Consider the following 26504-nt stretch of genomic DNA (forward strand, 5'->3'; position numbering starts at 1 on the left):
ATGGATCTCAAGATAGCACTAAGATAAGTGGATACAAATATTTGAGAAAAAATCACAGATGCTAAGATATTGCTCCTCTAAAAAAGGTGATTAAAGAAATATTAACAAATACTGATAGGTATACCGATTTTCCCACACCTACAAAATCTATATGAAAATAATTTACAATATATTGAGGCCATCTTTGATCAGTGTGTGAGAAGGTTACAGACAGGCTGTAGTAAAGACTTCTATATACAAAAGACTACATATCTTTGTGGTCACAAAATTGACTGAAAGAAGCAATGAATACAAAATCTGACTGTGCTTTATAAAAAAGGCATTTGATTTAACAGAGTGAAATGCTTCCTTAAAGGCTTTTCCCCAATGAAATATCTTATGCATAGCTTCAGCTACTCACAGCACTTAGGCAGGTTCTGCTAGGCTGAAGTCATAGGGTCTTCCAAATATTCACTAGTCCCTGCCCTCTGCCTGCCCTCAAGATTTCCCTAGGATTCATTGCTCCTAGGTTGATACTTTCTCAATAGGAAGCTAAGTTTCCCTATACTTCATTTCAACTCCCACCTCAGATTCTGGAAGAACAATTCTATTTTTGGCTATAGCCTAAGGTAGGGGTTCTTAACTTGAGGCCTACAGGTTTTTTTTAATATTCTGATGAGCATATTTCAAAAGAATTAATTTCTTTCACAATCCTATATATTTTATCTTATATTTTCAAAGACAGTTTTGTGAATGAAGGTCCATGACTTGAAAAAAAAAGGTTAAGAACTCCTGCTCTAAGGGGAAAGCAAAGTTACCTAGAGTAAAAAAAAATAAAATCTGTCAGGTATGGAACAGGTAGTTTTATTCCCCACAAAAAGGAGATGCCAAACAACAAAGAAAGAATCATAGAATGATTACAATCAGTCGAGAGGATAATAAACAAGCTTCACTGGGCCATTTACAAAGAGTTTCTGCTAATTAGCCTTTTACATTTCACCTCCATTGAGTACAGCCCAATCAATACCAAGTGGGCTCCCTCTTTCCAACTCTCTCCTCCTTCCCTCTCCGCCCTCCCTCCTTCTCCCTCCACTGGAGTGCTTTGATGGATGCTACTCTGCTGTCTGGGTACCTTGGAAGAGGAAGACACCAGCTGTTTTTAGGATCTTACAAAGCCTTTTACCATAGGGAAAAAAGACACAAAAATAGGCAGTTCCATCACAAACACAGACTTGCCTAGAAACCCAGGAGATCACTACGTGATGCTGGGTAGAAGAAGGGGCACCCCTGCCACCACCCAACCCTCTATAGCTCAGAGTTGTTGTAATACTTCAAGGCCAACAAGAAGAAAAGGTCTGAGGATTTCCCCTTTAGTATATCTGCAGTTCTAGCTAAATAACCAGTGAAAAGACTTTTCCTCCCCACAAGTTTGAACCCAGTAGTCATCACTACTACAAGGAAGAGGTCGGAGAATAGCCTCATATTCTTTGAAGCTGGGAATGGGGAAAGACTCCTCTACACAAATGATTACAGCTACCACAGATCTCTATGCCTTCGAATGAAGTGTTGATTAAACACGGCATAGGGGGAAAGGAACAAGCATTGATTAAGTAACTACTACATGCCAGGCATTTTCCTAAGCATTTTATAAGTATTATTTCATTTAATCTTTATAATGACCCTGGGAGATAGGTGCTATTAGTATCCCCATTTTACAGTTAAAGAAACTGAGGCAGACAGACTAAACAACTTGCCCAGTCACATAGAGACAAAGTGTCTAAGGCCATATCTGAACTCAGGTCTTCCTGACTCTAAACCCAGTACCCTGCCCATTGCATCACCTACCCACCTATTATCTGGATAGAGGATACATTCAGATCAAAGAAGACTTCTTGGTAGAAGTAACAGAGCTAACTTCATTTGATGGTCTTCCAAATATAAGAAAAGACATAAACCAGGGAAATAAATGCTGGTAAAGGTGTTTGCCATTGTAATGAAAGATGCCCATTGCAAAATGGAAGAGAGATTCCCTATAAGTGGTAAGATCTTCTATATGTTCCTATTATTGAATGACATTATGCTGATTGCATTAAACCTCAGAACTTCACTTCCCTGACCCTGCTATGGTATCCGTTAATACTCAAAAGAATTTAATCCCACCATGTTGTTGTTCAGTCATTTTTGTTGTGTCTGATTCTTTGTGATCCCATTTGGGGCTTTCTTGGCAAAGACACTGGAGTGGTTTGCCACTTCCTTCTCCAGCTCATTTTAAAGATGAGAAACTGAGGCACACAGGGTTATACAGCTGATATAGCTAGTAAGTTTCTGAGGTTGGAATTCGAACTCAAGACTTCTGACTCCTGGCCCAGCACTCTGTTTACTAAGCCACCTGACTGCTCAAGTAGGAGGTACTGCCTTGAGAGAAGATGGGTTTCCTCCTATTGTTTAGTCATTTTTCAGTCATACTCAACCCTTTGTGACCACATTTGGGATTTTCTTGGCAAAGATGCTAGAGTGGTTTGCCATTTCATTCTCCAGTTCATTTTAGAGATGAGGAAACTAATACCAACTGGGTTAAGTGACTTGCCTAGTGTCAAACAGTAATTACCTGGGACTAGATTTGAACTCACAAAGTTGATTCTTTCTGATTTCAGGCCTGACATTCTATCCATTGTTCTATCCAGCTGCTCAGATCATGCACAGAGGAAAAAACAAGGGAATGAAAAAGACTGATGGACCATACTAAGATATGCAGTTGAACCATTGAGAGGTTAGTCCCTCTGTGCATAATATCTTGAACTACAGTTAGACAATGAACTGGACCTAGAATTAAGTGTGATTAAAGGGCAAGCTAGAATCAGTTTAAGAAATTGGAGAGCATTTTAGTGACCCAGGCATTTGTCTAAAACAGAAACCCAACTTTTATACACCAATATTCTCCTAAGGATGCCATATTTTTAGCCTATGAATCAGAGAATACTACAGTCTCCAGAGAATCTTAATTAAACTTCATGATGGACATGAATAGGCTTCAAAATATTAACTAGAAAGACTTGTGTCCAAGAAGTGGAATAAAGAATGTCATCAAAGAAAGATAAAGGAGGTAAGTAGACTGGTCATGTAGAAAGAGTGAAGGATGACCCATGGATTGTCTGAGCACAACATTGATACAATAGAACAAGACCTATATGAAGAAGATTCCCAACAATTGGGATGGACCCACATATGATATTTATAGGTTACATAAGATATGAAGGCATAGATGGACTGGGCTATTAGAGGGAATAATAAATAGCTAGCACTTTAAGATTTGCAAAGTCTTTCACAAATATTATCTCATTTGATCTTTGCAACAGTACTGAAGGTGTGTCTAATATTATCCCTATTTTATAATTGAGGAAACCTGAAGCAGGTAGAGATTGAAGTGACTTTCCAAGGTTCATACAACTAGCAAATGCCTGAGTCCAAATTTAAACTCGGGTATACCTATCCTTTTTGCCATGCAATATTGGAATACCCCTACTGATAAGCTTATTGATCTTTTGAAGGTTTGAGATACTAAGGTACATAAAACACATTCCTCATAACCATCCTGGGAGGAAGACAATGAAAATGTTATTCTTCCCATTGTTCATTCAAATGATCTAAGGGTCAACGAAATTTAGCTTGATCAAGACCACTCAGCTTATAAATGTCCGACCCAGTTTTGGACCCAGGTCTCCTGACTTCAAATCCAACATTATTTCCACTCCACTATGATAGCTCCCCAGTGGACACAATGCATGCATGGGTTTCATTGGGAGGTACCAGACATGGGGTTAGTAGCCCCTCTTTATTGCCTACTATCTGCATCCTTATATCCACCCTACTTCCCTTGTCTTCTTTTCTCTCTCTCTCTCCTTCCTATCTCTTCTCCCCATACTTTGTTTTCATCCTCCCTTTCAAATTGCTTTTGAAACACAGATATTTCTTTTTCTCACTAGGGAAAGCCAGAGCTCTAGGCTCAGAATAATCTCCTTGGATTGCCAGCCCCTACAATCTACTCAAGCCAGCTCACTTGGCAGCTTTAACTCAAATCACAGGTAATGAATATGGGGGTAAAGTGGCCTTTCCTCAATATTTGAGTCAAATGCAAAAATGGTTGTATGTCAAACCTCAAGATGAACTGATCCAAAATACTAGAATGGCTAACCTGTGACGATGGTCAGTGAGGAGGGTAAGTTGGGAAAAGAGCAAAGAATTGAGTATCAGAGAATTCAGATTGGGGAGTTCAAACTAAGTACAACTCAACTAAATACACATATTTTGCAACACTAGGCTAGAAAATAAGGAGATTTGGATTCTAGCCCTAGCTCTGCCACTTGCTAGCTGTATGACCTGGGGTAAATCAATGTTATGATTCTATGACAAAGATAACCCTGAGGGTCATATTATACAGCCCTATATCCCTTTGTTCAAGTCAACATGTAAATGAATGAACAAATCTTTGTGAAGAGAAACAAATTTTAAATAGTGATCTCATCCTCAGCCCTCTGAGGGTGCAAATCAATCTCACTTTCTCTTCTAGTGACTTTTATTCATGAATTCCCTTAAAGGCTCCACAGAAAGGACTATATGATATGCTGGGGGTGAGACTTTAGCTCCCTTGAGGTCATGTGGAGTCAAGAGGAGCATATGGGTTTTTCATTGATGATTCATTGCTACATGACTATTCCATACTCCTTCCTAGTGTCATCTCTTTCTGGTAACTTCCCTTTGTGCCTTTCACATCAAATTTAAATTTCTTTGACTTTTGAGAATCAAGAAAAACATGAAAATAGGAATAAATATAGTCTGTTCATGAGACAGTGGAGAGACTGCCCTAATTGGAATAGAGAATTGGTCATGGTGGCTGAGGAAATAAGGATAGATTGGCAGAATAGGGCCAGAATAAGCAGGACTTCAAAAGTCAAAGCAAAGGAATTTAAACCTGGTGTGGAAGGCAATTGTTTTAGATTTTTGCAAAGGAGAATGATGCACTAAAAGTAGTCTTAAAAACAGTGATCTACTATTGATGTTTTGTATGAATAGAACACAAGATGGCCAAGTTAAGAATGTCATTTAGGGAGTATAATAATAAGGTTGATAGATGGTGATATCCACTATAGGAAATCGGGTTAGATACTTAATTGGCTGTCTGTAAGTACCTCAGTTCCCTTTTCTGAAGGGAAGGCAAAGTGAGCCTTCTTCACTGGGCCAGCATACACAAACCTTGAAGACTATTTTGTATAAAAAGTATCTATGTTTATTGAGAAACCAAGGGTAGAATATGAGGATTTAAACAAAAAGATGCCCTAGTTCTAAATCCTACTATTCCAACCCTTCAATCTAAATACATCTCACGATGGAGATTTCAGGCCTTCCGGCTACTCTATCCCTTCCTGGCTCTAGCTAGTTTCCCATCAAATCTTTCTAATCTACCTGACTACAATCCTGAGTTGTTGGTTTAGTTACTTATCTCAGAAGTTGTCTCTAAATTTACTAAGAATGAACCCAAGATGACTGAATTCACTCAGAGCGGAGCCTGGCTCTGAGGTTGGAACCTCAGAGCCCAACAAACAGGATCTTCAGGTAAATCTCTCAGGCCGTGTTGGTAAAAATAGCAGGTGAAGATAGATCTTCTGTAAGATGTTCTCTCCAGTGAAAAAGGAACCTCCAAAGGGAGTTTAAAGGTTTCTCTTCTTCCACAAAAGGTTAAGGTAGAAAACTCAGAAAAGAGCAGCAGCCTTCCTCCCCCAACTCAGGACAGGAAGTGGCAGTTGTTCACTCAAACGCCTTCCTCCAGCTCCCTGTACATTACAAGATTCCTTCCAGGGCTCTTGGAATGAACTCATGTTAGCAACTCTGGAGACAGCATCCAATATTCTTAAACTTAACCCTGCCAAAATTCAACTTTCTATAATCAGAAGAAATATGATATGATGATTGCATGGATGAGAGTACTGTCAGTAAAGAGACAAGAGAAAGTATTGGTAAGACTGAACCTGTGATTTTATTGGTAAAAAAACATTTCTAAGGAAAAAAATTATATGTATTTGATGACCAACTGGATTAAAAGTCCAGTAGAGTAGGCATCACAAAAAGATGGGCTCCAGATCTTTGGGATTCCTAGGATTTTTATCCCAGATACCTCAACAATAATTTTCAGATATCCTATTCTCTCTTAACAGAGCACTAGTACAAAGAGTCTTGGGTTGGAAGTTTCAGGTGGTTGATTAGAATATCATTCTGCACTCTCTACCTATGTTAGTCCTAACTGATCTGGACCTCATGTTCTTCATTTGTAAAGTAGCATAAGTAACATCCTACCAAAGAAGGATGAAGATCAAGATGAAGGCAGAAAATGGAAAGAAGTGACATGTCTACAGGTTGCTTAATATAGATTCTCTCATTTGAAGGTAATAAGTTATAATCAATGTGAAAGTGTTTTGAAATTTTTTTTCAAGTGCTATACAACTACAAAGCAGTGTAATTCTTATTTTTATTAATATAAGGGATTAAAAAACATAGATTCATATATAACCATAATCTCATTGATCTGAACATCTGGATTTTTCCTCAATCCACCCAAGGATTTGCCCATGTCCTTAAATAAATTTGCCAAAACAGATGTGAAAATCAGTCTGTTAACTTAAAAGTGCCATATATATATATAATATATATATGAAGTGTTGGTGTCATTATTTATTGATATAATATTTCTAAAGAATTTTTAATTTTCAAAGTACTTTCATACCCATTACTGTTAATCATAAAATTAAAATTATTAATAAAAAACAAATAATTGCCCATCTTCTTTCTGAAACAAACAAACCAAAGAAAAAGGAAACAAAAAAATTGTACAACCTTTTGGGCTACAATCCATAATTCTGAAGTATTGTGACTGCATCATTTAAGAGAAGAGCATCTATTAAAGGAAGGAAAGAAAAATGATGCCTCAGTGCCATCCCTCTTTCCTTAGTCACAGAAATCCTATTTCTTTCCTCTGTGATAAAACCATTGTCACGGGGAATGTATCATCCCATAAAGAGCCAGCTGATCAGAAGTTCAGCCTTGGCCAAGTGCCCCTGGTATGTAAAAAGGAGACAGATGCTCAAGAGGTTAGTTTTCATTTTAGGGAAATCACACATTTCCTGTTAACTCATATTAATTTTTTCTCCTAAAATTCCTTGTTCATTAGAAAAGCAGATTACATTTCCTCCACCACCCTAATACTTCAATGATTGATTATGAACGAGAGGTGATTCTGGGTTCTTGGAGTTCAGGATCTGCCAACTTCTACTCAGAGATAGGAAGGCAAAATGGTGCACTATAAAGAGATCTACCTGGAGGAATCAGGGGGCTTGGGTTCTAATCCTTTCTCCTCTCCTTACTACTCAGGTATCATTGGGTAATGTGGAGAAGAGAGAAGTTATAAGAGAATTTATAAGGCATGAAGCAAGACAAGAAGCTGTCAGTCAAATGAGGATTCCATTTGGAATGTTACTGGAAAAAGCAGTTGGAACCAAGCCAAGGACCAGACTGGGCGGAGAGGCTTTTGGCTTTTGGCTTTTGCCTTCTGGCTGATGGTGGTGGCTGAAGCTGAAGGGCTTTTGGCTTTTGCTGACTGGCTGATTTAAAGGAGGAAGAAGAAAGACAGTTGTCCTCATATCTCTCTGACTGACTGTTTCACAATTGTGACAGAATTACCAATACTCTTAATATCCTCCTAACCCTCATTGTAGGGAATAGGGAGATCCTACTCCTCTTACCTTATCCTCCATCCTTGTCCTGTCTTCCCCAAATAAACCCCTTGTCAAAAAAGAAAGGTTAAGAACTATTTTCACTGAAATCTCATAGCTCACACTGAGTAATCTGAGGGAGAAAAAAAGAAAGGGGGAGGGGAAGCTGAAAGGCTTCTGAAGATGGGAGGAAAAGGGAGGAGGGTAGGCAAAACTTGATCCATTAGTCATCTAGTATCAATAAAAGATACACCCTCAAAATACTATCATTACAGTAAGTTACCTTACTTTGTCTCTGGGCCTCAGTTTCTTCAATGAGGTCATTGAACTAGATGACCCTGAAGGTTTCTTCCACTCCTAAATCTCTGATACTGACAGCTTTCTAGGATGGTCCCAGCAATAGACTACATCCTTTTGTTAAAGTCTGAGTTGAGGTAAATGCAAAAAGCTTGTCAGAGGCTGAGTCAACAAGGTATACTTTTTTTTTTAAAAACCTAGAGACAGGAGGTCAAGTCACTTAAACCCCCATTGCCTAGTCCTTACCGTTCTTCTGCCTTAGAATCAATACACAGTAGTGGTTCTAAGACAGAAGGTAAGGGATTTTTAAAATAATAATAATAAAATGGAAGGATTTGGGCAACTGGTTGGCTCAGTGGATTAAGAACCAGGCTTGGAAACAGGAGGTCCTAGGTACAAATCTGCCCTCAGACACTTCCTAGCTGTGTGACCCTGGGCAAGTCACTTAACTCCAATTGCCCAGTCCTTACTGTTCTTCTGCCTTGAAACCCATACCTAGTATCAGTTCTAAGATAGAAGGACCAGATTTAAAAGCAATAGCAATACCCACTAGTAATTGGAAAGAATTATCCTTATTTATATGAGCCAATATGAAATTGGGGAAAGAGACCTACATCTAAGTTACAATAAGCTCCTGGGACACATCCTATACAGATGACTTGGAACCAGAATACAAATAAAGGATTCAGAAAAAAGGGACACTCTGGGAAATATAGTCTAAACTATTAACATATACCTGTAAGAGAGGGACACTAGGTTGCTCTTCCCTTGGAACTGCTATAGACACTGATATCTAGATAAAAGAATGAGTACAGTCTTCTGAAAGGTGATAAGAACTACTTAAAGAGTGACACACAAACACAGAAGACAATGACCTGAAAACATCTATAAGCAAAACTTCAAAGAAAAATGCATCTTTGGGGACACAAACCCCGTAAGGATTCCTAGAAGAGTTAAAGCAAAAATTTTAAAGGAGTTAAAATGGTTTTCATTTATATTACATTATATTACCAATGTAAGGATAGGGGGGCAGGGAGATTTGGTAGAGGGAAAATAGGAAAATAAAATGAGAGTTATGCAAGAAAGATATGAAAAGAGAATTAACTACCTAGTAAAAAAGATAGAAAACTTTATTGAAGAAAATAATTTCTCAAAAACTAAAATTAGTCAAATGGAAGCTAATGACTCCATGAGACATATAAAAAAATAACCAATAAGTCAAAAGACTAAAAAAAATAGAAGAAAATGTACTGTTAACTCATAGAAAAAACAATTAACCCAGAAAATAGATTGAGCTGAGATAATTTAAGAATCAGACTAATTAAAAGCCTTAAAAGAAAAAAGTCTAGATATCATATTTCAAGAAAGCATAAAAGAACACTGTCCAGATTCCCTAGAACCTGAAGGCAAAATAGAAACTAAAAGAATTCACCCATCACCTCCTGAAAGAAATCACAAAATGATAACTCCTAGGAATGTTATAACTCAAATCTGGAGCTTCCAAGTAAAGGGGAAAATATGGTAAGTAGTCAGAAGGAAATAATTCAAGTACCATGGAGCAACAACAGTTGGTATCACATGAAATTTAGCAGCCTCCTCTATAAAGGAGCAGAGAGCTTGTATTCCAGAAAGCAAAGAATCATGGGTCACAACAAAAAAATAGTCTATCTAGCAAAACTGAGTATAATTCTATAGGAGAAAAAAGGACCTTTTATAAAATGGAAGACTTTCAAGTATTCCAGATTAAAAGACTAGAGCTGAGTAGAAAATTCAACACTCAAATATAGGATTTAAGCATAAAAGGTAAACATAAGTGAGAAATTGTAACAGAATTAACAAGATTAAGTTGCTTACATTATTACATAGAGATGATACCTATAACTCCTCAGAAGTTTGTCAACACCAGGGGTCTTAGAAAGAACCTTAATTAGAGAGAGGACTTAATTATGATTCTATTATGTCTATATGATCTCAAAAGAATGGATGAGTGGGGAAGAGGAGAATAATAAAAGGAAAAGCAAAAGAGCAAGGGAAAACTATGAAAAAAAAAAAAGACTTCTACTTCTGTTGGCAGCTCTACTCACCAAACCACATTAAATGTCCCATGAAGAGAGTGCCTTACTAGCAGGTACTGCTATTTTCTTCTGGTTAGGTTTCGTCTCTGGAAAAAAAAAATCATTCACCTATCTTGTGCTACTTAGGGAAATGTTTCTGAGAAATTAATTCACCCTAAGCTAATAAGGGTTTAATGTGCTATTTGTAGTTTAGTAGAAGATTCTTGAAGAACAAAAATGGAATTGCTCTTTTCAGATGGCAGTAGAGAATTAGTGTCAATAGTATGATTCCTCAATCATACACTAGTGGTGCCTATTGATAACTAATTTCATTTCTACAAATATTTATTGAGCACCTACTTTATTAGGAACTGAGGACACCAAGACAAAAAAAAATCTCTGCTTTAAAAATGATTATACTTTATTGGGCTGACATAAAATGTTCACAAATAAGTAAATATAAGATAATTAAAATATAAGATAATTAAGTTGTGGGTGGTGGGAGAATAGGGAGAGGTTTCCAGGAGGTGGTAGTCAACTGAACCTTTAAGAAAGACCAAAGAAATTAGAAAAGGCAAAGCTGAAGAGGAAGTCCATTCCAGGCATGAGGGATTCAACAATATTCAGTAAATATTTATTAAGTGACCACAATGTGAGTCACTGTGCTATCTCCTAGAGCTATAGAAAAGCAAAATAGTACCTCTCCTCAAGGAATTCATATTCTACCTGTTTCTTGAATAGTTCCTTGAACATAATAGGTGCTTAATAAATGACTTCTTGAATGGAATTGGGTTAGGTTGGGCTGGATTGAAGGGCATGACATAAATAAGCTAATCGATATGTGATTTTAAAAGAGTGTTAATAACTGAGGTGACCAGGAGTGCCTAGAATAGGAGGTAGCATTTGAGTTGTAATTTGAAGGAATCTTTGAAGGGAAGAAAGGAGTGAGTGCTTACCAGAGACATATGGAAGATAACAGTGTCAGTTCAAGGTAAAGCTCATATACTATTTGGCTAGAATACAGTGAATAAAGGGAAAGAATATGAAATTAAATCATAGGTCCAGTTCCTACTCCTTCCTCTAAGTTGGGAATTACAGGTTATAATCAATTTGTAAAGACCCTTAAAGGTGAAAATAAGTAGTCTGTATTTCATTTTAAGAGCAATAGGAAATCACTAAAGGATTTTGTTTTAGTGTTGTTGTTGTTGTTGTTGTTGTTGTTGTTTTAAGCAGGGAAATGACATGGTTAAGTCCTAAGCTTTCTTTTTGTGAGACACTCCCACTATGCATCTTGGCATCAATTCTGCAATTACACTCAGTAATTGTCTGGGGACACTAAGAATTTAAATAACTTGTTTAGGATCATACAGCTAACTTGTATCAGAAGAGGGACTTCATGTTAAGTTTTTTTTTACTCTAAATCAAGCTCTCCATCCACTGCATAATGTACTCTAAGGTATTTTCCTATGTCGTGGGAAATATTTTAGCATATGTATGAAATCCAAATTGATGGGCAAGGGGAGTTTTAGGAAGTTGGAAGATAATTTATGAAGTAAAGATCATGATTATGAAGTATAGACAACAGTCCAGAAAAATACCTATCAAATTCTGAACTGCAACAGAGATGGGGGAGGGGAGAAGGGGAAAATTCCATAGATATTGTAGATTTAGACCAATTCTGTATACTGACATGCATTTCCATTTCCCCCCAAATCCAACTCTACCATGGTTTCTTTCAGCATGTTTCTTCTCCAATTGGGTTGTCAGTTGTTGGTAGGCAAACAAATCAGTCAATCCATATGTCTTTACGGAGTAGCCATTATGTGTTCAGCACTATGCTAGGCACTAAACAAGGTTCAACATCCAAATTTTATAGTCATATGCAGGAGACACTATGCCAAAGTCAATCATTGTGTCAATAAAGAACACATTCATTCAACAATGTTCATATGTAAATTTATTCAGCCTCATTCCTTGGAGTACTTCACTCTTTTAGTGCCAAACCCAGGAACCAGAATCAATTTAATCCAATTCATCAAACATTTATTAACTGTTTACTAAATGCAGAACACCACATTCATCAAGATGAATCTAACAGAATCTAACAGATTCTGAAACAGAAGTTTCCTTCCTTTTTCTCCTTTCTCACTTATGAATTTTTTTACATGCATCTTTTAAGTGAGTTTGACATTATTACATTTGACTCCAGCTCAATAATAATGGTAGCATCTGAAACAATATGCCCATGTGGGGAACTTTGGATTGTACAAAGGAAAGGTTCAAAATCTTTTTTGTGCCATAGATCCCTTTGGCAGTATGGTGAAACCTATTTAGATATAGATAGATATAGATATAGATATAGATTATGCAGGGAAAGAACATGGTGAGTCTTACTTCTTTTTGTGAGGCACTGCCTCTACCTACACATTTTGGCACCTACTCTGCATGATCAAAGAGGTCACAGAAAATGTCAAATGGATATTCTTTTTAAGTCACCTTCATTTGGTCTTGAATTTCCCAGTATTCATTCTTTTGTTGTGGACTTATTTTTAAGCATATTTTAGAATGGCAGATTAGAGACTAAAAAAATTCTTAATTCCAAGAGTGACATCTAGTGAGTAAAGGGAATAGTTCATCTATGATGCTCAAGATTTTCTTTCATTTTGAATACAAAATGGTAGCCAATTTCCAAGAGGAAAATATGGGCTATCTTTCTTGTAGGTCACCATCCAGAGTCCATATTCACTGTCTAATAGACATCAACCATGTCTCTATAATTCCATAGTCTGCAGTGGGAGAAGGCATAAGGACAAATTCCCATTGATGGCCATATAAAGAAACACCAATATCCACAGGGATCCATGACCAGATTATCTGGTCATCATAATATGGTGGATAGTGCACAATTGTAGGAGACTCAGAGTGACATTGGTTCAAATCCTGCTTCCACTGCTTAATAACTATAAGATCCTGGAAACACCTAATTAGCATCTCAATGCCATAGGTCCTAAGATTCAATTCTAAGTCCCTGATCTTATGAATCTATGAACTATTGCTCAGGTAGGCCTGTTTTCCTTCCATTTGTTCAGGCAATTAAGAGTTGACATCTCCATCTCAAGTGTCCATACAGGCTATTTGTGCCCAACCTGTGGTAAAACCTTTTAAGCTTATATTGGTCTGATCAGCTATAGTGAAATATCCTGTACTTTGACCCCAACACAGTGATGTCATTTTTCTGCTCTTGGAGTGTTAAGGAAAACAACCACCCAAGTAACCCCCACCCTTGTTTTCCTTTTGGACTTAACCATTTCTGTCAATTGCATAACCATTCACTTGATCCTCCAAGTCATCCCCCATTTTCTCTTCTTATAATCAACTGCCAATTCTACCTCCACAGCATCCCTCAGATTTTTTTTATTCCTACTTTTATTTCTCCTTTTTATTCCTACTACCACCATTCTTGGATAAGCCTTTCTCAAAGCAGCCTGAACTGCTGTGAGAAATTCCTTATAAACATTCCCAACCTCTAGTCCCTCTCTCCTCACCCATTCTTCACACTAATTCCAGAAAAGATCTTTTTTATCTATGGATCTAATTGTGTTCTTTGTTTGCTCAAGAATTTCCAGTGAGTCCTTATTGCTTCCCAAGGAAAGTTCCAATTCCTTCAAGTCTCCCCACAAACTAGTACCATCCTTATTTCTTCCCTTTGTATGCTATAAACTAGAGGCAAATCGAGGCAACACATCATCTCTGAAATTTTTTGTTCAGTCATGACTCCATTTAGGGTGTTTTTGGCAGGGCTATTCTCCAACTTATTTTACAGATTAGAAAAATGAAGCAAACAGGATGATGTGAGTACCTCAAGGGTCACAGAGCTAGTATCTGAGGTCAGTTTTGAATTTATGAAGATGAGTTTTCTAGACTCCAGGCCTAGCACTCTATACATTGTGCCACCTAGCTCCCTGTTTCTAGAATACACCCCATATTCTCACAGTATAATGCCTTTGGTCAAGATGTTCCCTGTGCCCAGATGCCCTCTCTTTTCCCATCAGCAGATAATGCCAATATATAAGTTCGAATCCAGCTTCTAACACAATAGTTATATAACCCAGGGCAAATTATTTAACCTCTTTGAGTTTTAGGTTCCTCATCTATAAAACAGAAATTAATAATTTCTATAGTACTTCACAAGATTGTTGTGAGGTTCAAATGAGATAATTTAGAGTATATAAAGCTCAGTTAGGTGGCATGGTGGATAAAGTGCCAGGCTTGGGCTCAGGATAGTATATGAAAGTGCTATAGAAATGTTATTGCTGGGGTTTTTTTTATTATCTGTGAAGGTAGATGGTACAATGATGGAGTATAGATCCTGCAATCAGAAAAGCTTTAGTTCAAATCTTGTCTTACACTTACTAGCTGTGTAACTAGTAAGCCATTTAATCTCTGTCTCAGTTTCTTCAGCCGTAAAATGGAACATCTCCCAGGATTATTGTGAGGATCAAATAAGATAATACTTGTAAAGTTCTTAGCATAGTGTATGGCACATAGTAGGAGCTTTATAAATACTTCCCTTCTCTCTTCTTTGTAAGTCTTAAATGCAATGTAAATTTCAATTATCACTGTTCTTTACTAATTGAACTGCTACATATCTTTTAAAGTTCATCTAAATTGTTATTTCCTCCAGGAAAACTTCCATGATCAGTATATCTCCTTTGTTAGTAAAAATCTGTGCTCCTTCACAATTTACATAGTGCTTTATTTTGTAGTGCTTAGATTAATTTATCCTATAATACATATTTTAACTATATATATCTTTATATATATATATGTATTAGTCTCTAATCCCCCAATCATATCATCCAATAAGCAGCTTGAGAACATGTTTTGTCTAAACTTTGTGTCTCCCTAGTAAATAGGACAATTCTCTCTATATAATAAGTACTTAACAAATAATGGTTATTGTATGTTATTATTTTTTTCTCAGTTCATGTTTCCTAATTTTTGGTTCAGAAAACATGCATAGTTGATTAAACTAAGAAAGATCTGCTTCCAAAGCCTCATGTACAAAGAGCAGACTCTTCTTAATGAAATGTTAATGGACTATGTCATATAATTGTCCTATCCTGACCATCACTAGCACATTGCTGGGCATATGTCCAAACCTACTTAAGACTGTTAAATAGATGAAGTATTTCATTTGGGGTGCCTCCCATTGCCCTCTCTTCAACCAGCCAAAGGCTATTTCCAGAGCACCTGCTATGGTTGAATGGTGTCCTAGGTTTGAGTTTGCCTTTGCAGATGGAATGTGCTAGTAATTCCAAGAAAATAACTGAAAAGTCAAAGATGCTTCAAACAATGAATCTGGAGTCAAAGACTCCAGCTACTTCCATTTGGCCAATTAGATTAAAGACACAGAATGATAAGGAGTGCAGAGGGAGCCATGAGGTGGTAACCCCAAACCAGAAGTGGCCCAGTAGACAGGACTGTTACCATGATCACAGCATGAATACCAGTGCTTCAGAAATGAACTGCGTGGCTCAGTGGATTGGGAACCAAGCCTAGAGACGGGAGGTCCTAGGTTCAAATCTGACCTCAGACACTTCCTAGCTGTGTGATTCTGGGCAAATCACTTGACCCCCATTGCCTAGCACTTACCACTCTTCTGCCTTGGAATCAATACTGTGTATTGATTCCAAGACAGAAGGTGAGAGTTTAAAAAAAAAAAGGAAATGAGCTAGACCCAATTGGGAAGTCCAAAGAGGAATTGAGTACATGGAGTTTCAGAGGAAAATAGGAAGACCTATAAATATGACTTGATTCAGAGTTAAATGAAAAGAACTAGAAAAAATTAATTCAATGACAACAATAATGTTAAAAAATAACTTCCAACGACTTTAGAGTTGGTCAAACACAATTCCAGAGAATGAAAGATAAAGTATACTACCCAATTCTCCCCAAAAGATAATAGACTTAAAATTCAGAGACAGACATTTTTTGACATGAACAAAGTGGGAATTTATTTTGCTTGACTATGTATATTTGTTATAAGAGTTTTCTTTTTCTTTTGTATTGTTCAATTGTGTGGGGAAGAGTGGGAGAGATAAATGCTTGTTATTTGGGAAAAAATACAATTAATTTTTTTCAAAGTAGAACCTTCAAAATTATCAAGCTACCTAAAGAACAAATTATCCTCAAGACAGCAGAAAGAGACTTTGAAAAGGAAAATGTTAAACTTCAGCAACGGGAAGATCAGACCAAGAAACAACAGAAAGCTACAATGGAAAACATTGAGGCTAGTCTGCCCATGCCCATACCATAAGTGAAGATCTCTTCTAATATCCTGTCTAATCTATTTTGTGAGCAAGACTAAGCATTTTTTTTAACATGATGACAGCTCTAGAGACAGTCATGAAACATCTGGATGCCTTTAACTAGGAAAAGGTGAACTAGATCCATATGACCATGCCCAAGCTCTTTTAAAAAATTGGCATTATTTCCCTCATTTTCAATATGGTAATTAAATAGCAGGTATAGGCCCTGTGAGTCCATAGGAGATATTAGGATGAGTTGGAGAAGAATCAGGAAAAAGAAAAGCAAGGACCAGTTCTGGTCAAACTCACAGTCACAGACACTGAAGCCCAAAACAACCAACTCCTGGAGATGTCATGTTTCTACAGCAGCCCTCTTGACTGTTGTCAGCCAAATTTGGGTTCACTGATCCTGGGCCAGGTTATGTATTCCAAAGATATGCCCAAGATCTTCAGGGACTTGACTTGTTGATTTTGTCAGCCTGGTCACACAGATGAGTAGAGGAGTGGGAAAATAAGGCCAAACTGAGAAAGTTCCAAGCTTTCTCTTTCACAGCTAATGACTAACCTCCCAACTGAAACCCTTCTGTGGCAGAGATCCTCACACCACATCCACCTGTCTACTCTCAGACTCAGAAAAGATCTTGGTAAAGGATAATGGTTGTTTTAAAAGAGGGAACAAAGCAGAACTTTCTATCACTGGCCTTTGACTCTGAGCTTAGCACGGTGCCTGGCACATGGAAGGCACTTAATAAATATTAATTGATTGATTGGTCTAATTCTACTGTTGGGGAAAAAACTGCTTCCCCCTTCCAGCCCTCAAGTTGCAGATGGGCTTAATTTATTGACAGCTCTAAGCTAGCTCCTGCTTCCCATGGAGAGAAGTACAGTAGGCAAAAGAGTTGGAAGATTATTGTAAAAAGAATGACCATGGGAGATTTTTGTTGAAAAATAATGGTCCATCATAGAGCACTTTCCCAGTCCATCCTAGAACAGTAGGTGGTAACTTCAGTCCATCAGCAACAGGTATATAGGCAAATCTGTTTAGGCTAGGGGCAGAACACTGAAACCTTGGGTTTTTTGAGGTCAGGGAGTAATTTGGCTTTGAGGTTACCTAGTGTGCTTTCTTGCTTTATTGTCTTGCCCTCAATAATACCTTGTCTTGTTTCTAAGGTGGTAGACTTGAAATCTTGAAATCTCTTTTGTCTATAGGCTAGAGAGAAGTGGGGCAAATAACTGAGACCCATGAGGACAATGGAGACAAGCAAAGCTGCTGTCCTCCTTCAGCTTCCAAGTCAGAAAGAAAGGAACCTGTCTAGGGTTCTAGGTTTTACAGCTAGTGTTATCTTCTCTCCAGACTTCCTCCTGAGCCTGAATTAAGCAGAAGTCAGGGGCATATGGGGTGTGCATGGATGACTAATATCTTTGGTGAGAGGACTGGCCAAGCCCTTTTCAGAGATGCACATCCATCTTTGATGTCCACCTCTTACCCAATTCTCACCTATGACGCCAAGAAGCTGTAAAATGCACAGTGGCCACTCCTCAGTAAGACCATCTCAGCAGATGGGCTAAAACAAGGTTGAGGGTAATGGATAGGCCACACACTTGTTGGTGAGTGAGGGGGCATAGCCACCCCAAGCATGTGAGGACTTCCTCCAACAGAATGGGCTGATAGGAACAGTTTGTTCCAATGGCCATGAGAACAGCTAATGGACACTATGGAGAACCTAGAACTTGGTCAGATACTTAATACTCCAAGGTCATCCACTGCATTCCAGGACATCACCAGTTACCCTGACTTTTATCTTGCCACTGGACTTTGAAGAGTCTAGAAGAGAAAGTGAGGCTGATATTTTGTGCCACTCTGCCAACTTAAATCTGATTCATAAGCACGTCAACACATACCCCTCATGATGTCATTGGTCTTCTTCAATAACAAAGAATGAGCAACAACAACTGTAAGCAAAAATGAAGAGCTTTAAGTTTTCCAGTGTAGGTCACCTTCTGGGGTCCGAGAGTCAGTTTAAAATGTAAATATTTTTCTACTCAACAACTCAGAAGCCCCATAGAAAGGGCAGAAAATCTGGGCTCTCCTGACATCAAAATTGGAAATTCAATTTTTTTCAAGGAAATTTTAAATAAAGACAACCCACAACTAGCCAAAGTGAGTGCTAGAGTAAAAGAGAAATTATTTCCCTTTGTCTCTTCTTTCTATTTTTCTATTCCATTCCTGTTCTCCATATATGACATTCCACCTTTAGCTCATGCCTTTTCACAGCATGTTACATCCAAAATGGGCAATATGTCATTCTCTAAACTCAGAATTCTTCCTCACATTCTTATGCCCTTGCACAGATTGTCCCCCATACTTGGAATGTTCTCCTTCACCTGACTCTTAGAATCCCTAGCTTCTTTTAAGGTTCTGCCAGGATCTCCTCCTACACAAAGACTTTCCTCATTCCCCCACCCTCAGTCCCTTGCAATTATTTTGTATTTTCTTTGTCTTTTTTTTCTGTATTTAATAATTAGTGAACATGCTGTTTCTCTACGAAAGGATGTAAGATTCTTGAGGGTAGAGACTTTCATTTTTGTCCATGTATCCCAAGCACATGCTGTGCACTTGTTGAATGGATGGATGAATGGAATGCAGTCTTCTTTACTTTCTTCTAACCAGAGAAAGGAGGGCAACTAGACAGAGGCTGTTTCATAGCAAAAATTCACATTTCTATAGTTCTTTAAGTTTGTAGAGTGTTTTTTTCACAACAAACCTGATCTAGGTCAAGCCTGACTCGGGCTTTTGTGGGGGATGAGCCTTGGGATTAAAATGAATTAATGGACTCATAAACTGTATTATATTTAAGAAATGAAGTTTACTTAATAGCATGAGATTACGGCAAGGATACAGAATTTATTCCTTTTGGCATTATTCTACCTCCACATTTGTTAATGTGTCCCATAGTTTCAACAGTACATGTCAAGCCTGAGGAGTTCCCAATTTCTGGTGAGCTAAACTTTTATTCTTAGGTGAACAGGGAAAAAGTTAACAATTCAAGCTTTAGGGAGGAAATTAGGTGGCTCAGTGAATAGAACATGAGGCTTGAAATCAAGAGGACTTGGGTTCAAATCTGATCTCAGCTGCCTCCTAGCTGTGTGAGCCTGGGCAAGTCACTTAACTCCATTTGCCTAGCTCTTATTTTTTTTTTGTCTTAGAGTTGTTACTAAAAGGGTTTTTTAAAATTCAAGCTTTAGTCCCCTGGATCCATTAAGCTTCAAAGATAGTTTCATTGTATTTTCAGGAGAAAAATAACCCAGCTCATGTAGGGAAGATGTTGCTCTTACCGCAAACTCAGTAAGAGATACATTGCAAATTATTCCATATTTATTGTATTTATTGTCAAATCAAAACTGAGAGAAACAAAATAACCTATTTCGTGTCACACAACCAAAAAGTAGCAAAGCTAGGAATCAAACATGGGTCTTCTGATTCCGAGTCTAGTGCTGCATCCCCCTTACCTGATACCTTTTTTGATTGTAACATATCTAATGTCCTGTACCCTTGCTCTCAGAGTGTCAGTATTTAATGGTTTCAGGTCATTATCAACCATTAGTGAAATCCAATTCAACAATCATTTATTGATGTGCCTCCCTCCCTTCTGTGAAGAGGCAGGAGATTATAGGTGTGGAACATTCTATGTGCTGTCAAATCCAGTCAATATGTTTATGGTTAGTTTTGCTCAAATGATTTATCTTCTCTCTTGTTCTCTCTTAGTCTTTGTTATGAGGAACAGCTTCTCCGGGTAGAGAAGGAAAAGGGATACATTAGGAAATGAAGGTGATATAAAAGCCACAAATATGAATCAATTTGTAAATATCCAGATATTTACTGTAAACCTTAAAATTTCTTAGACTTGTGATTGTTGGAAATTTCACCATTGGGAAATTTCATACTTGGAAAAATTTCCTACTGATAGTAAGAACTCTATTGGAATGTGAACCCCCTTGGCATGGGAGGATCCTTCTCCTCCCTACTTAAGACTACTTTAGGACAGAAACCTTTTGCTAAACAATGGAAAGGGCTTTGACCTATGCTTAAGCATAGAACAGGAAGTTCTTTGAGTCATGATTGATTTTAGAATTGATACAATAGAGATACTTGGAATGACAGAACCAGGCCTTGGAATTTACAATCTCCACCCTACTCAGTCTAACAGGATTTAGGAAGGGCTGCAGCATAGATCAAGATTTAATTATTTGAGAATATGACCTTCAACAGACATGTGCAAAGCCACAGACCTCTGGGCGGTCCTGGGTTAAACTAGAGCCACCATTGGCACAGGGGAGACATCGACAGTGATTGGTAGATGTGAGAACTGAGGGGAGGGAACTTAGATGGTTGTCCTTAAAGATAGCGAGGTCTGAGGAGAGAGAAGAAGAGCTCCTGGAGAGGTCTTGAAGGAGGCTGTGGAAGGAGAACTCAGGAGGAGTCAGGAGGAAAATTCTCTGGAACATTTCTTGAAAGGAGGCTCTCTTGAAGGTGGAGCCTGAGGTTGGCATGAGAAGCCTTACCTAGAGAGATCCTGAGTGAGTGATAAAACCAACTGACTGATTTATTCATTCTTATTCCTTTCTTACTTTCTCTCTTTTTCTATTGATTAATCAGTGTATTATAAATTAAATTTCTCTATAAAACCCAGTTGGCTTGGGCATATTCATAAATTGGGAATATATTCCCTGGCGACCATCTTATATTTATATAAAACCAAGACACAGTAGAAAACATTTCAGCGGTCATAATTGATATATATATATATATATATATATACATATATATATATATATATTCCTTTGCTCCCAAACATTTTAATTAACATATTACTGAGTGAATTAGTGTCCATCTTATAGACCAGCAAAGGACAGGATAAAAGAGCACTGGCTTTGGACTCAGAGGACCAGGGTTGAACTAAAGCCTCTGACGCTAAATGGCATTCTCCCTTGGTCTCAGTTTCTTCATCTGTAAAATGAGAAAGTTGAACTAGATGACTCAACTCCAGGGCTATTATCCTGGAATTGTTAAAAACCAATATGCATCACATTTTCCTTTGTTGTCATTTAAGGAGGCATTTTATTGAGATATAGTATAGTATAACTTGGTGGAGAGAGTGCTGGCCTGGGAGACCTTCAACCTGTGTTCAGTTCCTGCCTTAGATTCATTAGAAGTGTGGTCATGGGAAAGTCATTTAAACTCCCTGAACTTCAGTATTCTCATCTCTAAAATGGGGATAATAATACTAGCTACTAGCAACCTTGGGCCACTATGAAGGAAATGCACCACAAATTCACCCCTGAGGCCTGTGCCAGACCTGAGCAGTGAGACTCAGGGAATAGCAGGGAGCTTGTTCCCATACAGCAGCAGCAGAGGAAGTAGCAGCCAAGGAAGATAACCTCAGAGCAAAAGGAGGTGCAGCCTGCTAGGCAACAGACCCACCCTTGAAAATACCAGCCATAGCAAGTGGGACTCACAGCCACAGCATCAATAGCAGCAGCTGAGGAAGATAGCCTCAGGGCAAAATGCTCCACAGTAGGCTACCCAAAAACCATCACTGATCTAGCTGCCCTCAATCAGGCCTCTGACAGGGAAGGGAAGATAGTCCCAAGACTTAGCCCTGTGGGACAGAAACCAAGATAGCTATGACCACCAACATGCAGAGATTCCAATCCTCGGGCAGGAAAAGGAGAAAATAACAGCAGAAAATGCTCTTGACCCTGGAAAATTTCAGTGGAGGAAAAGAGCAAAATATAGAAATAATTGTTGCTCTAATTTAATATAGCATCACTAGAGTATTTTGTTCCTGATTATAGGAGCTTTAAGATGCTATAGGGCCACAGAAGTACTCACCAGTGTCATGGATAAGGTCCTAATGCTGTTGATCAGCACTTTCAGTCATATACAGCTCTTTATGACCCCATTTGCAGTTTTCTTTTTTTTTAACCCTTGTGTTCTGTCTTATTTTCAATTCTAAGTCAGAATAGCAATTTAAATTAAGGGACTTGCCCTGGGTCACACAACTAGGAAGTGTCTCTAAGGCCAGATTTGAATCCAAGTTCTCTGAATTTCCGGATTGGGATTCTATATTTGGGATTTTCTTGGCAAAGATACTGTAGTGGTTTGCATTTTCTTTTTCAAATCATTTTACATATGAGGAAACTGAGGCAAACAGGGTGAAGTGACTTGCCCAGGGTCACACAGCTAGTATCTGTGGCCAGATTTGAACTCATAAAGATGAGTCTTCCTGACTCCAGGCCGAGCTACCTAGCTGCCATATAAATAATTATATGTGTGTGTGTGTGTGTGTGTGTATCCTGTACAAAGTCCAAAGGGAATAAAGATTCTGTACAGTTGGGGAAGATGTCTAAGTAATTCTGGTTGCAACCAATACTGTCTTCATTGAATTGAGCCTGAGGATACCACAGGACAAGATCTTGTCAGTGAAATCCATATTCACTGGAAAAAGGGTGGTCTGGGGACCACTGAACTAAGTGGCTCAGTGGATGGAGAGCCAGATATGGAGATGGGAGCTCCTAACTTCAAATCTGGCCTCAGATATTTCCTGGTTGTGTGACCCTGAGCAAGTCATTTAATCCTCACTGACTACCTTTTACCACTATTCTGTCTCTAAGACAGAAAGTAAGGATTTCTTTTTAATTAAGTAAAGAGAGAGAAAAATAACAAACATATGGACATCCTGAGTGTTACACTGGTAACCATGAACTATGTAAAAAAGAACAAGCCTTCCAGGACACTGAGTAGATCCTCTGTGGACTGAAAGACATGGACAAGAAGCCCTTTAGATGAGAAGGTATGGCTGGGTTTCAAGGAGGCAAAAGTATCCCGATTTGATATATAAAGGTTAAGTGAAGTATTCAGGATTAGAACACACTTACACATATATTGCCTCATTTGATTTTTTTCAAAAAGTACATGTCAGTCATTATTATCCCCATTTTATAGACAAGAAAACTAAGGATCAGTGAAGCAAAGCAATCCACCCAGAGTCACAGAGCTTATAAATGACAGGACTTGGAATTGAGCCTAGGTTTTTTGCTGCCAAGTATAGAGCACCAGCCATTATATCATCCTGTTAAAAAGGACGAAGTAACCTCAGATATCAGGAGCAAAGAATTGGGCCTTTAAGCTTGAGTATATGATACAAAGTGAAAGCCTAATTAGTGTGCTAATGTATATCAAATAAATTATAATAACCTATCATAGAAGTCTCCTGCATGCAATTATTATTATTAGACAGAACTTGACTTCTCTGATCATGGTATTCATCCCCTCCATGTCAAGTCAAACTGTTCTCCTTACAGTCACCTGAACCTTAGAAACTTCTCTAAATCCTTCCTTTCCAATTTCCTGAAATATTCTAAGAAAATGTACAAGAGAGGCTTCTCTGCCCTCTTGTGTTCAACCGTATTGATTACCCTTCTCCAGGTTTCTCATGATTTCTTAATTCATTTTCTCTAAAGCCCCCAGTTTCCTCTCCTGCATCCTCCCTACCCTTCTTCTAATTAAATGGCACAGAACTTGTCCCCACACATCCAAACTTTTTTTTTGCTCATATGGAAATTAGAGACATGAAGTCCCAGAAGTTTAAAAAAAGAGAGAGAAAATAGAAAACTTTGAGGAAAATGCTTTGCTTGTGATTTTTTAAAATTTCTCCCTTTTATACTCCTCTTCTCTGAAAGAAAGAGCCAGAGGCAAGGTCAAGGACAGAGAAAAAGAATCAGACAGAGAATTTGGCCAGAAGGCAAAAGACCTTCTGTATGTTTCCATTCCCCTCTTCCTCTATTCATCCAAATTCATTTTCTAGTAAATCTATTAATATATGATATGCCACATATAACTACAAGTCAATTCCATTATTAATCTTGCAGCATGAATATTTTCCCAGCCAGACTTCTATTGCTACTATATTCATCTATATTTCAGAGGGGAAAGGAGGAAGAAGGAATTACCACACTTACTCTTCTATGATCCTTAAAACATTTATTGCCTTAGCCATACTTAGAATACACTGCCTGGTACAGGGAGTCCCTGTTTTACACGGCAAGTTATTCTTGGAATAAGCTTAGGGTTTTCCTAGCAAAACCACAAAAAATAGATTCTTCTTCCCATGCTCCTTCCATGCTGTTACAGTTAGAAAAATAGCTTTGTAGCTTTTACGCCCACTGTTACCCATATGACCACAAGATGGCAGAACGACTTTGACAATAAAATGCAATAGTCAGCTAACTTCTGGAAACTGACAAGGAATGGCTAAATGCAATCTCAAATAAGGCTTTTACAAGCCATTTTCAATTAATCAAACTAACTAATTGAAAAGAGGCAAAAAACATAGCTAATATGCAAATAGACTTTGCATGACTTCACATATATAATTAGCATAGTATTTGCTTTCTCAGTGGGTGGGAGAGGGAAGAAAGGGAGAGAGAATTTGGAACTCAATTTTTAAAAAATAAATGTTAAAATAAACAAACCAGGCCATCATTTCTTTTTTGCTCATTTTTTAAAAGAAAAGAAAACGAGCAAAAAAGAAAGGATGGCCTGATTTGTTGCTAAGGTTGTTTACTTCTTTTTTGTTTATGACCATATCTTTTCTTCCCAAATAAATAGTAGAGTTCAAGAAGACCATTACATTGATATATGATCTTAGCATCAAGGACATGAAGAGACTTCTGAGGCCATCTAATACAATCTATTCATTCTATAGGTGTAGAAGCTGAGGTCCAGGGAGGTTAAAAGACTTGGTCATGAGACTTCCGGTTAAGATGGCGGCTTAGAGAAAGCTGAAGTTCAGATCTCCGGAAAACCCTTCCCGACCGATCTCAAACTAGAAGCTCCTAAGGCGCCGAAATTCAAAACGATCAACAGCACAGACCCTGGGAACCCTCCTCCTGGACCTGGACCCGGTTCAAAAGGTACGGCTCCCCTTAAAAGCCAGAACCCGAGATCCCTCGGACCTCAGGGGTAGGAGCGCAGAGTCCAAGGCTCCCGGAAGCGGCAGCCGCGCCGGGCTCAGAGAGCAGGGTCTGAGGAACAACAACCCTCAGGGTCTTCTACCCAAGTCCCAGTCCGGGTGAAAGTTACTGCCTGGGGCCTCCGCTGCAAAGAGCTGGTCGGTCCGGGTGAAAGTTACTGCCTGGGGCCTCCGCTGCAGAGAGCTGGTCAAAACAACAGCAACCCTCAGGGCGGGCAAGACAGCCTCAGGGGCTGGATCCTGCTATCCAAGTCTCAGTGAAAGTCTGTGCTCTCGGAGCTTGGGGAAGCGGCAGCCCATCCCCCCGCAGGCCGACGAAACAGCCTCACGGCCAGGGATTCTGAAGGCAACTTCCGGAAATCGAGCCAGGGGGAGAGTGTGGCCTTGTGGTCCGACCCTTCCATTCCAGTTCCAGTGAGGCATATTCAGTTTAACCCAGGGAACGCCCATAGAACCAACATCTGCCCAGGACTAAAGCCTCTGATCACCAGACAAAGACAAGAAAAGCCAATCCTCCACGTTCAGAGATGACAAACTCCACAGAAGCACAGAAGCCCCAAAATACCAAGAAAAATAAGAAGAAAGGGGCGACTCTGGACACATTCTATGGAGCCAAAATACAAAATACAGAGCAGATAGAAGAAGATATACAAGAAAATTCTCCAAAATCTTCCAAAGGAAATAGAAACTCTCCAAAACCCATGAAGAATTTGAATCAGAAAGGACCAAAAAGATGGAAGCCCTCTGGGAGGAAAAGTGGGAAATGATGCAAAAGAAATTCACGCATCTACAAAACCAGTTTGACCAAACTGTAAAAGAAAACCAGGCTTTAAAGCAAGAACTAATAAAGCAAAGCCAAAACACCAAGAAATTAGAAGAGAACATAAAATATCTCACCGACAAGGTGATAGATCTGGAAAACAGGGGGAGAAGAGAAAATTTAAGAATAATTGGACTCCCAGAAAAGCCAGAAATAAACACCAAACTGGACATGGTGATACAAGATATAATCAAAGAAAATTGCCCAGAAATTCTAGAACAAGGGGGCAATACATCCACTGACAGAGC

The 26504-nt window shown here is 38.5% G+C and overlaps 2 long non-coding RNA genes across 4 annotated transcripts in view; one reads left to right on the forward strand and one right to left on the reverse strand.

The window, feature by feature from the left end:
• Positions 1–26504, reverse strand: part of LOC103091892 (uncharacterized) — a 71076-nt gene that overhangs the window by 30305 nt on the left and 14267 nt on the right. The gene's annotated exons all lie outside the window — the stretch shown is intronic.
• LOC107650681 (uncharacterized) lies at positions 770–7825 on the forward strand. Of its 3 annotated transcripts, XR_001626441.2 has the most exons (4): positions 774–3082; positions 3963–4061; positions 6308–6416; positions 7399–7825. It is a non-coding gene; the product is annotated as an uncharacterized LOC107650681 (long non-coding RNA). The 3 variants fall into 3 exon arrangements; XR_008915478.1 differs by having other exon boundaries at positions 770–3082; positions 3963–6416; XR_008915479.1 differs by having other exon boundaries at positions 770–2749; positions 3963–6416.

Source organism: Monodelphis domestica, chromosome 1, assembly GCF_027887165.1.
Source record: "Monodelphis domestica isolate mMonDom1 chromosome 1, mMonDom1.pri, whole genome shotgun sequence".
NCBI classification, from domain to species: Eukaryota; Metazoa; Chordata; class Mammalia; order Didelphimorphia; family Didelphidae; genus Monodelphis; species Monodelphis domestica.